Source organism: Euprymna scolopes, chromosome 7, assembly GCF_053919585.1.
Source record: "Euprymna scolopes isolate OS-2025 chromosome 7, ASM5391958v1, whole genome shotgun sequence".
Taxonomy (NCBI): Eukaryota; Metazoa; Mollusca; class Cephalopoda; order Sepiida; family Sepiolidae; genus Euprymna; species Euprymna scolopes.
This window is the reverse complement of record NC_136488.1, coordinates 124,373,822-124,390,901: the sequence shown is the minus strand read 5'-3', so window position 1 is coordinate 124,390,901 and position 17,080 is coordinate 124,373,822. Positions and strand designations below refer to the sequence as shown.

Below are 17,080 nucleotides of genomic sequence, written 5' to 3'. Positions count from 1 at the left end.
TATTATTATTATTATTATTATTATTCACTATTGGGGTTTTATGTATAAGCGTTTTCTATGAATTAATCCCTCTACAATAATCCAAATGTCGTAGCTGACAAAATCGTGCAAAATTAAGTATTGTAGACTCGTTTGCGTTATGTTGAAAACGGCGTACAAACGAAAATAATTCCTTAATTCTTTTAACAATATATGAGTTCAATAATCTGTTCGTTTACCTTTTGAATAGCTATCACCATTGTGATGAATGAAAGCTATAGAATAAGAAAAACGAAATGATGCATGTAATTATTATTATGTTGCATTGTTAGATAATAGAGAATACTATTACAGATAATACTATTAAATACACGGTTAATTTAGTCAACCGTGCTGGAAATATATGAGGATACGTACGGGCTGGAAATATACGAGGATAAGTGAAAAAAAATGAGACACGTACAGATGTTATATATTGGGACCCTACGGCAATAAGTAGGGATTATGTTAGCTAGTATGAATTCCGAGAGTTACATTAAGTACATGTCGGGACAACCTGGCGACAAATTGAGATGGAGCCAGTGTATATAACGTATTTGATGCGAAGCTTTAGTGGTCAGTTCCCTATAAAAACACGCTAGAAGCAGGCGTCGTTGATTATATGCGTAAGCATTGGAACAGAGTTTCGAGCAGTTTGCAGCGAGAAAGCGGCCGAACGAGACGTGTCGATAATGTAAAAATCTAAGAAGAATTTACCTATAGACCTGTCCGTTCGTTGACTATTTTTTTAAGCTAAGTAAAAAAAAAAAAATAAATAAATAAGAAGGAATTAATAAAATAAAATACGCATCAAGTGCGCTTGAAACCAAATCACAAAACAAACAAATATTTTACTTGTTTGAAATTTATCACAAATATATTTCGGAGGTAGACTCGATCTTCAGTGTGTTGTTTTGTTTCTATTTTTTCTTTTTCTTCTTCCTTGCAATGTTGTAAATCTGGAGCAAGAAGTCTGTTTGTATAGAGCCGCTCGTTTTATCTGGCGGAACTGAGAGATTCAACGTCTCTATTCACTGCGCCATGGGCCCCGAAGGAATAGTTGGCTGAAACGTTATGAAAGAACAACTAAGAAAGATGAGGATGACAGTCCGCAATAAATAAAAATAATAAATAATACTCATCTCAATAAAAGAAATCCAATTAAATAATATATATGCTTCGTGTTTGTACTCTTTGATTGATTGCTGAAATGTTACACAGGATGCGCGAAAAAAATCCGCCGGCACCCGGTTATAAATAGTTACAACAAGCAATATCTATATTACAAGTGTGTATTTCATCTGTGTACGTAGGTGTATAGCTCACTTATAGGCTCCAAAAATACTTAATCGAATTATGTCGAAGTCATGCCGCCAATGGTACAAGCGCACTCTGTAGAGATTAGATATTCGAAATCGAACCCCATAGAAGAAGGGAAACTCAGGGTGTAGATATAAAAAAACTTTAATGCCGAATGAATATCTTGTCGAAACGTATTAAAAATAAATAAATGAACTTTAAGAAACGGAGAACGAATACATTATCGTGTTAATTACTGTCGTTATATTTAGTCACGCGGTGTGTTCGCGAGTGTATTCTTCGGACAAACACGCTAATGAGGGCGACTGCCCCTAAAAGGCCTTTGTGCAATTGTAGAGCATTGTACTCTTAGAAAACAATTTAAAAAAAAACAATAAAAAAAAACGGAATTAAAAAAAAAAAGTGAACGTCATGTGTTTAAACGTGTGATACTCAACTGGGGGTTCACATGACTCCCACAAAAGGAACTTACAATTTAAGAGAAATTATCCTTTTTTAAAAAAATCGAAGATAACATTTTTATCATTTTATTTTAATAGATTCTGGACGGCCGCCGTTAGTGTTCGCCAATACATTTTTATCCCGAAACTTTTGTCCCGAAACTCAACAGACATTAAACCATTCCCGTAATGATCTGGTCCCTGTTGATTGCGGTGTAATGCTGTCGTATGCAGTTCTAGGAGGTCCACACTCCGAGTCTTTGCATATTCTTTGAGGAGGGGTTAGTTTATTGCTAATTGCCTGAGGCATCCTTACAAGCCAGAATGCCTCTCCTCGGAGCGCTGACTTCTCAATCTTATATTCCGACCCTTGTATCACAATTCTTGTAGTGGGAGAGAACTAAATTCCCCCCATGAATCGATGTATGATTAGTAATCACTACGCAACGTCCCTATGACCCGGAAAGGAAGATTATGGGTGACGTGTCAAATGTTTGAATCTCGCACGCATATTTATTTTTAGGCCCCTTTAAAAAAATAGCCGCAAATCTAACAAAAGGATATAGGCTGTAATTAATCTTTTAGTCATTTAAGTTTCACTAACCTAGTTCTAAAACAGATCCTTTGTTCGATAAAATGCATGCCCATTGGCTGATAGGAAGGGGCGCGGTGGATACTACAAAGCTGATTGGCTAACTAAAAATCCTCAACATATATAAAAACAAGAAGCAACCACAGAATTCGCGCATAAGCCTGACGAATCATATAGTGGATGAAACGCAGAATATTCAGTGTAGCTTAATCGCCATATATATTTTATAAATTACTAACTAGCTCTACCTACGTATTGAGCACTTTTGAAGCAAATACTTAAAGTTTACGCATAAATCTATACTTTCGTATATCAAACTTATGTGAGTAAATGAAGTAGTTATATATATATATGTCTCTCTCTCTCTCTCTCTCTCTCTCTATATATATATATATATATATATATATATATATATATATATATATATATATATATCCAGAAGAAGTCTCGAAATAAAGACGAAACGTTAATGAACTCGGTTTGTTCCTTTATATTTCTCTGTTTCGCCGCAATACTATTTCCATTATTCTCATCGTCGTCGTATATATATATATATATATATATATATATATATATATATATATATATATATATATATATATATATATATATTTGTTTACTGTTTTTTGGGGAAAGAATTCCAACAAAGAAAAACTTTTTCGATATAAGAACTTAATATTTATTTATTTAATTGAACAGAAGTTCAGAAAAACATTGGTACTGTCGGTTTCAAGCCCAGTTAATGGTAAAACGTAAATAATGTTAGGCTCTCGTCAGCCATGTTGTTTCTGTCTGAGGAAAAAAATCAAGGCCGCATTTATTGTTTATAATGATGTTCATTTTTATTTAACTATAGCTTATTCCTATCTCTGTATATTTTATTTTATTCTAATATGAATTTTCTAATTTTTTAAATTTTTTATTTAATGCATTTTAGTAAATATGTACTGTCTTGTTTTTGTTTCCTATCCGCATGTTTCCGGTCTGCCTTTTGTTTATTTTAGCTGGTGCAAGGGAGATAATTAATTTATCGTATTAATTTTTCTTCTTTCTTTGTTTTAGATAAGGGGAGATAATAATTTTTTCAGTTTGTCCAAGGGAGGTAATTAATCTATGTATTTATTTTTTAACCTTTTTTATTTTAAATAGTTGAGGGGAGGTATGTAGGCTATTGTATTCCTAAGTCTTTTTATTTTTATATATGTGTATTGTATTCTTTAAGGTAGCCATAATTTTCTTAATTTTTATACTTAATATTTATACTTACAATTGTCTAAATGTCCATTTTCACTTTCACTAATTTATGCGTTAAGTTGACTGCATCTAGAATACTCTTGAAGAAATTCCTTTAGGTGGGATCTTCGTTGATTGTTCGGTCTTCCCAGTTTATTAGGAGCGCTTGTCTCCTATGTAAACAGGCTTTGAGGGCCTCACTGCGTACGTTCAAACAGGTCTTTTGAGGGTCATTAATAGTCTTTATAATATGGTATTTCTCCGCATCACAAAGGGGGCACCGTTTTGAGGCTGGTGAGTATGCTGGTCTTCTCTCTATGATCCTCCATTTAATGCTTAATGGTGTTCCGTTGTCTTTTAGCTGCCATACTCGGGCGGCTAATACTGTCTTTATCCTTGTTTTTGCCCTAAAGGAACTATTGTGCATGTAAAATCTCTGCTTAAACGTCCCTTTCGTCATGCCTATGCATATTTCTGGTGTATCGTTAGGAATAAGCTATAGTTAAATAAAAATGAACATCATTATAAACAATAAATGCGGCCCTGATTTTTTTCCTCAGACAGAAACAACATGGCTGACGAGAGCCTAACATTATTTACGTTTTACCATTAACTGGTCCCTTTTATGTTGGGATTGAAACCGACGGTACCAGTGTTTCTGAACTTCTGTACAATTAAATATATATATATATATATATATATATATATATATATATATATATATATATATGTAGGTTTGTAGACATATTTTTCAAAACATTGTTTTCGTAAATATATTTTTATAAACCAATAATAATGTATATGCTTATGTATTCACTCATAAACTAATTTACGTACATACAGAGTAGCAGCCATAATATAATGAACGGAAGCAACAAAGACATAAATATGTGTATTAATTAAAAAGTAATACATGATTAGCAATGAAATTTTTAGCCAATATACATTAGGCTGTAATATGTAAATATTATAAAAGTTACGAAATTTTACAGGATAATGTAAACATTTCATTGCTAAACATGCATTATTTTTCAAGTAATACACATATTTATGTCTTTGTTGTTTTCTGTTCTTCATATTATATCTGATCTATAAAGTTGAGTTTTACTCGCTCTGACATTGATATTAAAAGCCTACTTTTTCAATTTAAAACTTCTAATATATTCAGTTATGGATATGCGAGAGACTTAATTAGGGTCAACGAATTTGTATATTTCTTTGAGCAACGAGCATTCATTAATTAATTATCCATATTTTATGATTTTTGGTAGATGACTGGTTTCATTTAACTATTACACTTAATTCTTTTTTTTTTGTATAGTATCTCAATTGCTTTGAATTTAGTATGAAAACGTTCTAGCACACGAACATGCTTATATGTATGTGTGTGTGTGTTTGTGTGTGAGTATGTGCGTGAACTTGTGCGAAACGTCTCTACCAAACCCCTCTCTGAATATTTGGTCTACATACTCGAAATTTAATATATAGGCTATTTGGACATTGGGAACACTTTCGATTTGATTTTTAACCTACAAAAATAGCTACTAATGGGTCGAAATAATGGGTCCGTGGCAGGAGTAATTCGACTCACATCTGAGCATGCGTACGTATACATTTTTAGCTTGAAGTAACTTAATTTTTAGCCTTTTATCCATTTATCATAATGACGAAGGCTGAAGCGCTCAGTAACTATTATGGCTGGAGCAGTTAATGTTTTGGCTTTGATTTCATCTGATAGCACTGAAGTCATTTTTTTTTTTTAATTTTTGAAATCATTACTATATATATATATATATATATATATATATATATATATATATATATATATATATAGGGTACAATATAATAATCAATAGCAACATCAAGAACTGTTTCAGCACCGATTTCGATTGAACCGAAAGAAAGTCGCTTTTTTAAATCGGATATTTGTAGCTTAGAATGGACTCCCAGGAAATATAGTAAATGCGCCAACGCCGTAACAATCTAAAGCGAAATTGAGCATGCGTTGGACCACTGTATCTGCTAATGTGTAAATTTCTACCCTTTTCCCCCTATATGACAACAGAGGTACACCTGTTTTAGTTGTTAGCCAATTAATTGAATTGAATATATTCTTTTGTAAAGTAATCTGCTAGTTATATTATCATATACTATGATTATTATTAGGTTGGTGCAAAATAATTATATTATCATATACTATGATTATTATTAGGTTGATGCAAAATAATTATATTATCATATACTATGATTATTATTAGGTTGGTGCAAAATAGTTATATTAGCATATACTATGATTATTATTAGGTTGGTGCAAAATAATTATATTATCATATACTATGATTATTATTAGGTTGGTGCAAAATAATTATATTATCATATACTATGATTATTATTAGGTTGGTGCAAAATAATTATATTATCATATACTATGATTATTATTAGGTTGGTGCAAAATAGTTATATTAGCATATACTATGATTATTATTAAGTTGGTGCAAAATAGTTATATTAGCATATACTATGATTATTATTAGGTTGGTGCAAAAATAATGTCGTTTTTTACGTTCAACTATATATATATGTATACATATATATATATATATATATATATATATATATATATATATATATATATATATATATAAACGGCATTATTTTTGCACCAAGCTAATATATTAGAAACGATTATTCCTCCATTGTGTGTTGAGTTGTAATCGGCGTTTTAATCTCAGTGTTAGCGCGTGTAATGGCTCAGCTTTATAAATATGGCGGCAGAGATCAAACGTTTTCAAATTTAATATCATATTTTCAAAATAGAATACTGATAAAATTTAAATTTGGGACAATGTGTGTTTGTATGAAATACATTGTGAATACGTCAATCGAAAGTTTGTAAATTATATTTCGATAATGTCTTTGTATTACGCTGACACACAGGAAATGTATTGTAGCCAATACAAAACAGAGATGAGACATGAAGTTTTACCACATCTCCCATAATCTTTCATCATATTTCGCTGCCAGATAATCATTTATGCGTCACGAGAAAATGGTTTTGTTTTTGCCTTTTCTCTGCGCAAAACTTAATTATGTTCTGCAAAGCCAAACACAAAAGCAACAACCGTGCACCCCCCCCCTCTTTTTCTCTTTCCCCACACTCCCCTGTCTGGTCATACTGGCTTCTGACTTAAAATACACCAAACATTAATGTTATTGCTTTGTTTTTCTTTTCACTTTGCAAAACTCAATCATGTTCTGCAAAGCAAAAAAAAAAAAAAAAAAAAAAAAGAATCCTCTACAAAACGATGAAACCAAACATTATGAATTAACATTTGGAAATATAAGAAACTTGAACCATAAATTTTTTTTTCCAAAATTACAGGATTCGGCTGAACAGTGTTGGTATGCCGTGAAACAAAATAACCGATAGCCAAAACCAGCTTTATGCGATTTTATTTTACATGAAAAGGGTAATCTTCCACTTTGACCCTTATTTCGGAGGTTCGAGAGATTCGATACGATCATCTAGCTAATCACGTCATGCCCTATACAGATAAGCATTTACAGAATTCCCTTCGACAAAAGTTAAACTTTACCTAAGTACATCACCCTGTCGGTGAGACCTTGAATTCATGGATTGGAAACCCATGCAAAGGGGCTAGAAAAGAAAGAAAACTGGATCATATGGAAAGCAACCCTTAATGCCGTAGGACAGAATTCTGGTGGTTGGGCTATTTTTCCGCGTCGACACTTATTTCGGCTTGAAAGGATGTTCGAGATGCCCGGATGTTCATATGGCTGATCACGTGATGCCTTAGTATCGATAAGTTCATTCCCAACTGATATATATTCAATCTGACTTTTTTAAAAACCAAAACTTTCTTACTGCTTTTTATTTATTTTTTCTTTTTTCTTTTTGAGAGAAACAAACCGATGCCTTCTATATAAAGACTTTCTCATTAGCTATAAGTATCTAAAACCTATTAAAATGGGCGGGGCTTGAGATTATTATCATTTCACATCAAAATGAATTCCTGTCTAAATGAAACGCATCTCTGATTATGAATAACAAAGTGACAGTTGGATGTAAATTACTTCCAGCTTTATATTAAAGTGTAAAAGGCTTATGTTGTCCCTGTCATGGTTGGCAATAGTTGTATCAGCTGTTTACTATTTATGCTAGTTTCTTTCTTTGGCATGATTCGGCAATTTCTTCCTGTGGCATGGTGAATAAATCTCGATGTTCATTGAGGTGAGCAATATCTTTGAAAATACCATCGATACTTTAACATTTGAAAAGAAGTTCAGATCATCCCGTATTCAAAATTCTAAAAGCGTTGCGAGACACATTTTTTCCAGATTTCTGGAAAAGTGATTGGATCATTTTACCAATCCAAAAAGTAACTGACTCGTGATGCAGTCACCTGTATATGTCATAAGTTTGAGTACTACCACCAAATCTGAGGAATTGTCGCTCAGAGAACTCTTTCTTGGCTCGACAGATTACAAAATGGACTTCGTAATTATGCCATGCCCTAGTATCCATAAGTTCTTTCCCAATCCGATTTTTCACAAATTCAAAACTCTCTTTCTCCTTTTTATTTTCTCCCAAAATAGATACTTGAAGGCGGTTGAGAACCATAGAAGATTACCAATGTAAAAGAGTAACATTTTCAAAATGTATTCTTGGAGTAATGTATTATGATAGCAGTGTATTCTAAGAATATAAATAATTATCTTACATATAGAATTATATTTGACAGCTTTATTCGGTATTAAATGACACATAAAAAACAAAATAAACATTAGTACAGGATCTTGAAATTATTTCAGTTCAAGAATAGTTCAGAAAATTCTGAGGAAACATGCCATAATAGTATTTGCAAAAAAAAAAAAGACTGAGACTAGCTACATCACGTCTGTGTGAAGAAGAAAATGACGAGCCAATCAAATAACATTGTACTTGTTAGATGCTTGTTTATCTCTCTCCCATGTGAGTATTCTTGTCTGCAAAAAAAAAAAAATGTCTGGACAGCCCATCAGCATTCCTTCGGTAGAGGCGCGGCAAGCGATTAGCAATAACCTCACCCTTAATCAACGAGAGAAGGAAACGCCTGGGAGGATGAACTTCCTAGAACTGCACAGAACTAAGATATCCCAGCCAACATGTAACAAACCATCTCAACAATGGCATAGACGCTGTTGGCTTTGATACCGAGAGAATATTAGATGTTTTCATACAATTTATCAAGACTATTCAACAAGATTATTGGTTGAAGTGATTTGCTTAAAGAATTTTATTTATTCTTACAACAACAAAAAACATTTGTTTAATATAAATCGCTCGAGACAAGGCATGAAACCACTTGATGTAAGGAGCTAACAAAAACGAAAGCTGATTCTTGCAAAGATAGGAGATGCCTATTGACTTTAGTCTTGAAAAGACCTAGGCTATAGGTAATAGGAAAACAGTGAGCAGAAAGAGAGTTCCACAGCCTTGCAACTAGCAAATTGGTTGAGACCACTAGACCAACGAGTCAAACAAGCTGGAACAATGGAAGCAGGGAATAGATCAGAAAGTTCTGAGGAACACATGCCATAATAGTATTTTTAGAAAAGAGTAAGACGAGCAACATCACGTTTGTGGGAAAGAGAGGTTGCACTGAAGACGAAGGTGTAGGGCCAATCAAATTACAAATACGCTTCTGAAATTTATCAAGTTCCTTTAAATAGAACATAGATTCATTAGCCTAAATGTGACAACTCTACCTTATACATGGTCTAATAGTATATTTCTAGAGACAGAATATACTCAGATGTGTTTACAATCAAAATATTTTTACTTAAATTATTATTTAGTAAAGAAAAATAACATTAAAAAAAACGGTACTTATGTCCAATATCGACATCCCATTTTTTAGATAGGATTTTAAATTCAATTTCTTGTAGTATCTTTTGTCTATTAAATTGTTAAATGAAATTACGAAATTATTTTTTTAAAAGCCCCCATGTTAAGAATGAGTTTATAAATAGTAACGTTATTATTTTAGTACGATTCATATTCAGCATAAGTAAAAAAAAAAAAAAAAAAAAAAATACAATGAATTATAGAAAGTTTCATTGTACACGTGTAACAATGAAATGAAAATTCGCCGGGGAAAATAGTAATCGCCATCTTTATATACAAATTGAAAAGTAAACTTATGGTTCATAAACTTATGAAATGATAATTCAGGTTCATAATTTTCTCGTTAAAATACATCTTTTCTTAAAAAGAAGTTTTAAAAATTATTTTTCCTTTATTGGTAAAAGTTGCAAATAAAGAAAAAATATGTTTCTGAATTGTTGAGACTGAGATTTGTTATTCGTATTATCTGAATTCATCGGATTACTGTTCTCAGCTTGAGTGTCATTTTCACAACGTTTCGATCGATGTAACCTCCGACCATTTTCAGGTGTATCTTGTCAAACTCGGGAATGTTTCTGTCGAACGAAATCAGTGGACCCGTTGCGCAGTGGTTAGAGTGCGTGGAAAAATCAATTGTAAAAGTGATATTCACCTGACGTTTGAAGGTTCAATCCTCAGTGTAGGCGATCGAAAAATACAATTGCAATTTACCTAGGAACTCTATCCAGTTATTGCTGACGGAACAAGAGCACATGCTACGCCCTGTGAAGTAAATTCCGTACAAGTTGGACAGAAACATTCTCGAGTGCGATACGATACCTGAAGAAGGTTGGAGACCGAAATGTTGTGAAAATCACGCTCAAGATGAGAACAGTAGTTCGATTAATCCAAATAATACGAAATAAAAAAAAAATGGAAAGATAATGTTTTTTTTTTTCTTTATTTTTGTATTTATTTCACTAGTTACCGTCGAGTTATCACCTTCCTAGCACCCAATTTTTTTATTTTGGCGTTTCATGTGGATGATGAATTTTGCTATAACACGGCTGTTTTTAATGGGGGAAGATATATGAACAAACGGTTTGGGGAGTAATGCTGATACGCATTTTGCTGGAAATAATTTTGGTGATTAAGATGGAATTTTAAGTTCGACCAGATTAACACAGATGCTGGATTATGTTTTCCTTTATTAGTTATTTTTATATACTTTTTGCTGTAACAATTTAAGTAAACGGGAATAATATATATATATATATATATATATATATATATATATATATATATATATATATATATATATATATATATATATATATATATATATATATAATGAGAATAATGAAAATAGTATTCCGACAAAATAGAAAAATAAAAAGAAACAAACAGAGTTATGTTTTCATCAAAATTTCGTCTTTATTTCGGAGGAAGTCTCGAAATAAAGACGAAACGTTGGTGCACACATAACTCAGTTTGTTCCTTTTTATCTCTCTCTCTCTCTCTCTCTCTATATATATATATATATATATATATATATATATATATATATATATATATATATTATTCCTTAATTGGAATTTTTTATTTTGAGATGAGCATTTTTATGTTAATTTTATTTTTATTTCGGACTATTAGTCTCATCTTTATTAGTTGTTGTTTGTTTGTTTTATTGGCCAGAGGAAGTTGGCCGAAACGTTGTGAACCAATAAAAACAAACAAATAACAACTAATAAAGATGAGACTAATAGTCCGAAATAAAAATAAAATTAACATATATATATATATATATATATATATATATATATATATATATATATATATATATATATATATATAATTTAGGAACTCTCGCAGACGACATTTAAAAGCATCAATTTTGGAAGCAGTTCAGCTAATGTAATTTATTTCCGTCCCACCGCAGGAACATGTGGCACGAGGTCTGAAAACTGAAACATATGAGAAGGCAGTACATCAGAAACGTGTTGCACTGTAGCGCTACAAAAATATCCATGAACAGGCCTGTCGATTCTGCCCGGTGTGTAAGGGAGGGGTACAGGCGATCCGTCAATCAGTTAACCCTTCGCAAAGAGAGAAGGCAAAGGTAATGCCTGGGACCTCCTAGAACTGAACCTGATCATACCTCACTCAGAAATAGTTGCTACCATAACGGTCTATCCTCAATCGGACAGATTGTCGAAGATTTATCGTCGATTGTACCAGTTGCGATTGTGATTGGCTATACCCCAGTAAATTTGTATGCAGGGTAAATATCATTAAAAATGCAAAAGAGAAAATAAAGATAGAATTTCAAACGTAAAGAAAGAAGAAAAACAAGACATACTTACGTCGAATATGGAATTATTTCGAATGAGAAATGGCGCAGATGTTTATGGACAAAAAAGTTAATAGCAAAAATTAAAGGTGGGCACCTGTCGCCAGGTGGCGTTAAAATTATAGCAAATGGATAGACTAGTTTTTTTTTGTTTTTTTTTGTTTTTGTTTTTTGCTTTTTTGAGAAAACCAAAACGCTGCCTTTAATATAAAAACTTTCTCATTGGCTGTAAATATCTAAAAACTATTAAAATGGGCGGAGCTTGAGATTATTATCACTTGATACCAAAATGAACTTCTATCTAAATGCAACGCATCTCTGATTGTGAACAACAAAGTGACAGTTGGATGAAAATTGCTTTCAGCTTCATATTAAAGTGTAAAAGGATTATGTTATCCCTGTCATGGTTGGCAATAGTTGTATCAGCTGTTTACCATTCATACTAGTTTCCTTCTTTGGCATGATTCGACAATTTCTTCCTGTTTTAACGTTACACACATTTACACACGTGTTAAGTTGTTAATACGTAGAACCTAGACAAGAATGAACTCGACTTGCTTTTTATCTTAGTGAAACCACCGACATTTATTTACAGACATTTATTTACATGTCTTTTCCTGTCGCCCTCGGCCACCGTGCGCAACATGTCTTTGTCCTCTGACGTGATCTCGAATACCTTTCAAATACCGACCCCCTTTCTCTGACGTGATCCCCGGTCTGTGCACACGTTCTCCTTTTTATAATCTTTTTCCTTCTTTCTTGTCGTGACGTCATCTCCCACCCGCGTCGGTCATTTGCATACGCGTTCGCGCTCTGGTACACCGTGATTATTTAATGGTAAATAAATCTCGATGTTCATTAAGGTGGGCGATCTCTTTGAAAATACCGTCTATATTTTAACATTTGAAAATAATTTAAGATCACCCCGCATTCAAAATTCTAAAAGCGTTGCGAGATACAATTGTTTTCCCTATTTCTGAAAAAAAAGTGGTTGAATCATTTTACCAGAAAGTACCTGACTCGTGATGTGGTCACCTGTATACGTCATAAGACTATATACTACTGCCCCATCTGAAAAATGTCGTTCAGAACAGTTTTTCTTGCCTCCATACCATGTTGTATTGTTTGGTATCATAAAAGGTGACCGTTGTATGATCATCTAAATGTTGCTGTCTATTTGTGATATATTCATATATAATTGTTCATATGCAGTTGTGTGTGTGTGTGTGTGTGTGTGTGTGTGTGTGTGTGTGTGTGTGTGTGTGTGTGTGTGTGTGTGTGTGTGTGTGTGTGGTACAAGTATTTTGGACATACCTTAACTTCATGCGTCGTTGATCTTGTCCACCTGGAATTCATCTTGTTCTTGGAGGGGAGACTGGAAACCTGTTTTGGACGAATATTCATTCATTGCTTTTATTCACCTTCCAGGTGTCGATCGCAGAAGAATGGAAAGTGAATATCTTTGCTTGTGTGGTTCTCAAGGTCTTATTTTCACACACGTCAGTGTCCCCCCAAGTGAAGGGGAGGGGACGACCTGTTAAGCCGTCTGTTCTTCTCTACATCCAAACCCCAACTCCCCGACTCCAGCTAATCTGATCACGTGACTCACACACAGATCCGATCAGCTGACCCTCACTTCCGGTAAAACGTGTCTGCAATATGATTTACCATATTTCTTTCTTATGTTCGACCTATTTCCTAACAAAAATTTGACTTCGCAATTTATTAATAAAAAATCTCATGTTTTCTACAGAAACCCTAACCCTGTCCCTATACACACACGCACGAATATATATATATATATATATATATATATATATATATATATATATATATATATATATATATATATATATATACGATTTCGACGTATAAGCTTCCGCCACAACAACTAAGTTGCTCGGAAATCCACACGGATGATTTGTTTATATTGGTGAAGGCTTTGTGTAGAACTAGCCACACTTTTTGGTATTACTGCTAACCAGTTTACTATTACTGCTCACTGTGGCAGCCATCTGCCACAAGACAGAACACAAAATCGACGATGTCAGTCCTTTCCCTCTTTTTTTGTTATTTCCATGACAAGTGCTTGACTAAGCTTCAATATCTTGTTCCTTCTCGTTAGACATTCACAGAAAGAACTGGCACTCTTACAACAACATAAACCACGCTTCAAACAGAGATTCCATGAGCAGAGTTTCTTTCCAAGAATTTCCAATCTGTCGAACACATTACCGCTGGGATGTTTCTCTGCAGACTACAACATGGTCGTCCTCAAATGTAGCGTCAACAAACCGTTCCCATAAACAAATTTTATTTATTACAATGATCAATTTAAATCATCTCATAATATTGTTTATTATTTAAACGAAAACTCATTTCATTTACCCTCATACTCGAGTGGCATTTGTCCTTGATAATAAAAAGACTTTTTTTTTAATAATTAAAATTTTCCAAAATTCAGTCTTTCTTTATCTTTTCTATCTAGTCATTTCATAAGTTCTGTTCGTATTTTAATTATCTGAAGTTTTAGCACATGTTTTAGCATGCATTAATTATTGCGTGTGATTGAAATAGGAAAATAACTTTTGGGGGACAAACGTTTACTCAGTTTTAGTATAATAACAGACATATTAAGACATATTCAACTTTATACGACTCCTTCTACCAGATCAGGCTGTCTGAAGATATCGTATTTTAATGTGGGGAGGGGCGTCCAATTCCCAGAAAACAGCACACTTGATCAGGAAAAAAAAATAAAATTAACTTCGTTTAGAAGAATCGCCGACGGAAAACAGACAGTTAGAGTCGAGAACGAATGCTACACTTTTAAATAATTATTAACACAGAATATGAAAATTTACATTTGGAATAAATTAGACACAAGACCATCAATTTGTGGTGAGAATGGAGATCGATAATTATACTTGGTCAAAGATGATGAAAAATGGATATCCTACTCTGAACTAGGATCATCTCAGTTGCCACAATACCTACTTTATTCTAGAGACCAGCCTAATTGAGATATTGGGTTAAATTTTTTTTTCATGAATTATGGTCATATATATTTTGATCTTAGCCAAAAGGCCACACTATACGTGTTAGATGTTTGTTTATCTCTCTTCCACGTGAGTACATTTGTCTGCAAAAAAAGAAAAAAAAAAAAGATTCTAGACAGCCCATTGGCATTCTTCGGTAGAGGCGCGTCAAGCGATTAGCAGTAACTTAACGCTAATTCAACGAGAGAAGGAAACGCCTGGGAGGGCGGACTTCCTAGAACTGCACAGGACCAAGATATCCCAGCCAACATGTTACAAACCATCTCAACAATGGCATAAACGCTGTTGGCTTTGATATCGAGAGAATATTACATGTTTTCAATAAAGAATGTAGATCAGTATCAGTTTGAATGGAAACCAAGCTTGCAAGATCTATATAGAAACTAGCAGGTCGCCTGGCGTTGCTCGGTCATAAAATGCGTATAAATATTATATTTTAATTCATGCAGAAACTGAGTCATGTGCATGTGAGTATAATGTTTTGTTTTCTAAACAGTTCACTTCTAAGTAAAAAGAAAATACTCGAGAGCTGAAATCGAAACAAAAACCTAAAAACAATAAGTTTAGTCCGATAACCATTAGGCCAGCTTGGCAAGATATTTGAAAGTGTTTTCAAGCCTACACTCGTGAGCAAAAAAAAAAAAAAAAGAAATGCGCCAAACAAATTTTGTACATTTTATTGCACTAAAAGCTATATTGAACAAAGAACAATGGAACAAGGAAACTTGAACGAGACTAATAACACAGAACAAGACATTTACTTTAATAAATGCTTAGGATGGAATCGTATTCCCCTTTGATTTCTTTAAAAGATCAATCCTTTTAGACATGCTTTCAACCAAAGTGGAGCACAGTGAAGAGGATATGCTATTCCATTTGCTTTGCACAGCTTTGCACAGTTTGTCATTGTTCTCAAAAGTTCTTCTGGCCAATGCACGAGATATTATGGACCAAATCTTCTTGATTGGATTTAAATCGGGTCTTTGACCAGATCAAAATATCACATGAATTGAATTTTCAGAAAACCATTTTTTTTTTTTTTTTACTTTAGCAGTGTGTGCAGGGGCATTATCATGTTGAAAAATAATGTTCTCGAATATTCCCAGCTTCAGGATACTTAGTAACAGTCCTGTTTCTAATATTCGATTGTATTCCTTTGCATTGATTGACTTCTCACATCTAATAAGTTTCCTAACTCCTACTGCAGTAAAAGTTCTCCATACCATTATTCCTCCATTCCCGTGTTTAACTGTCGATTTTATGCAACTTGGCGAAAATCTTTCTCCGGTTCTCGATTGCACCGTTCGGGAGCATCGGGAGCATCACTAACAAGACAAAATTTTGATTCCTCTAACCGGAACCAGTCTGTATCTTTCTTGTCATAACCCGATAAAAATATCTTTCTGCCATTGATGTTCTTCTTAGATAAAATGGCTTATTTGCACACCTTTTAGAGGAAAATCCCATTTCTTTCATTCGTCTAGATATTGTATATCTAGAAAGAGAATTTCCAGCCTCTGTTTTGAATTCTATGCTATGGTCAACATAAGTTTTCTTTCCGTCATTCAAAACAATTAATTTAAGCCTGTGGTCGTCCTTCAAAGTGGCTGCTCTAGGGCGACCAGATCCAGATTTGCCTTTTACCAAGCATTCGACTTCGAACCTTTGACCAATTCGCTTCACTACAGAAAGAGATATTTTCACATTTTCTTTTCTTAAAATATCAAAAATCTGCTTGGAAGTCATTTTGGACTGCCTTAATCCTGCAATTCGTTTTTTTATATCCTTGCCAAGATGCGGTCTTACCGTTTTTAGGATTAATTTTTCCACTTATAATAATAATAATAATAATAATAATAATAATAATAATAATAATAATAATAATAATAATAATCTGCAAAATAGAAATTTTTAGTTAAAATTAACAAAATTTCATGGAAAAATATTGTAAAATCGATTTCTCCCTTCTCTCACTCTTGGCCCATTTTTTTTCTCATGAGTGTAGATAAGTAACATGTCACGTGAACGATTTGTGAAACAGTTGACAAACAGATAAAAATCTGATGACCCCCCTCCCCACGTACCAATTTTTCAATTTTGACCTCTTAGTAAGCCTTTTTCCGGGTGAAAAGCGACGAAAACGTTTTCCACGTATACGAATACCCTATGTACCAAATTTCA

General features: G+C 33.3%; 2 protein-coding genes across 2 annotated transcripts in view; one reads left to right on the top strand and one right to left on the bottom strand.

The window, feature by feature from the left end:
• The window catches only part of LOC145279925 (uncharacterized), a 32,987-nt gene extending 20,981 nt beyond the window's left edge, over positions 1-12,006 (bottom strand). Inside the window, exon 1 of the mRNA XM_080131492.1 lies at positions 11,854-12,006. The gene's annotated coding sequence lies outside the window, so the exon portion shown is untranslated. The remainder of the gene's footprint in view (positions 1-11,853) is intronic.
• The window catches only part of LOC145279928 (85/88 kDa calcium-independent phospholipase A2-like), a 421,383-nt gene that overhangs the window by 386,946 nt on the left and 17,357 nt on the right, over positions 1-17,080 (top strand). The gene's annotated exons all lie outside the window — the stretch shown is intronic.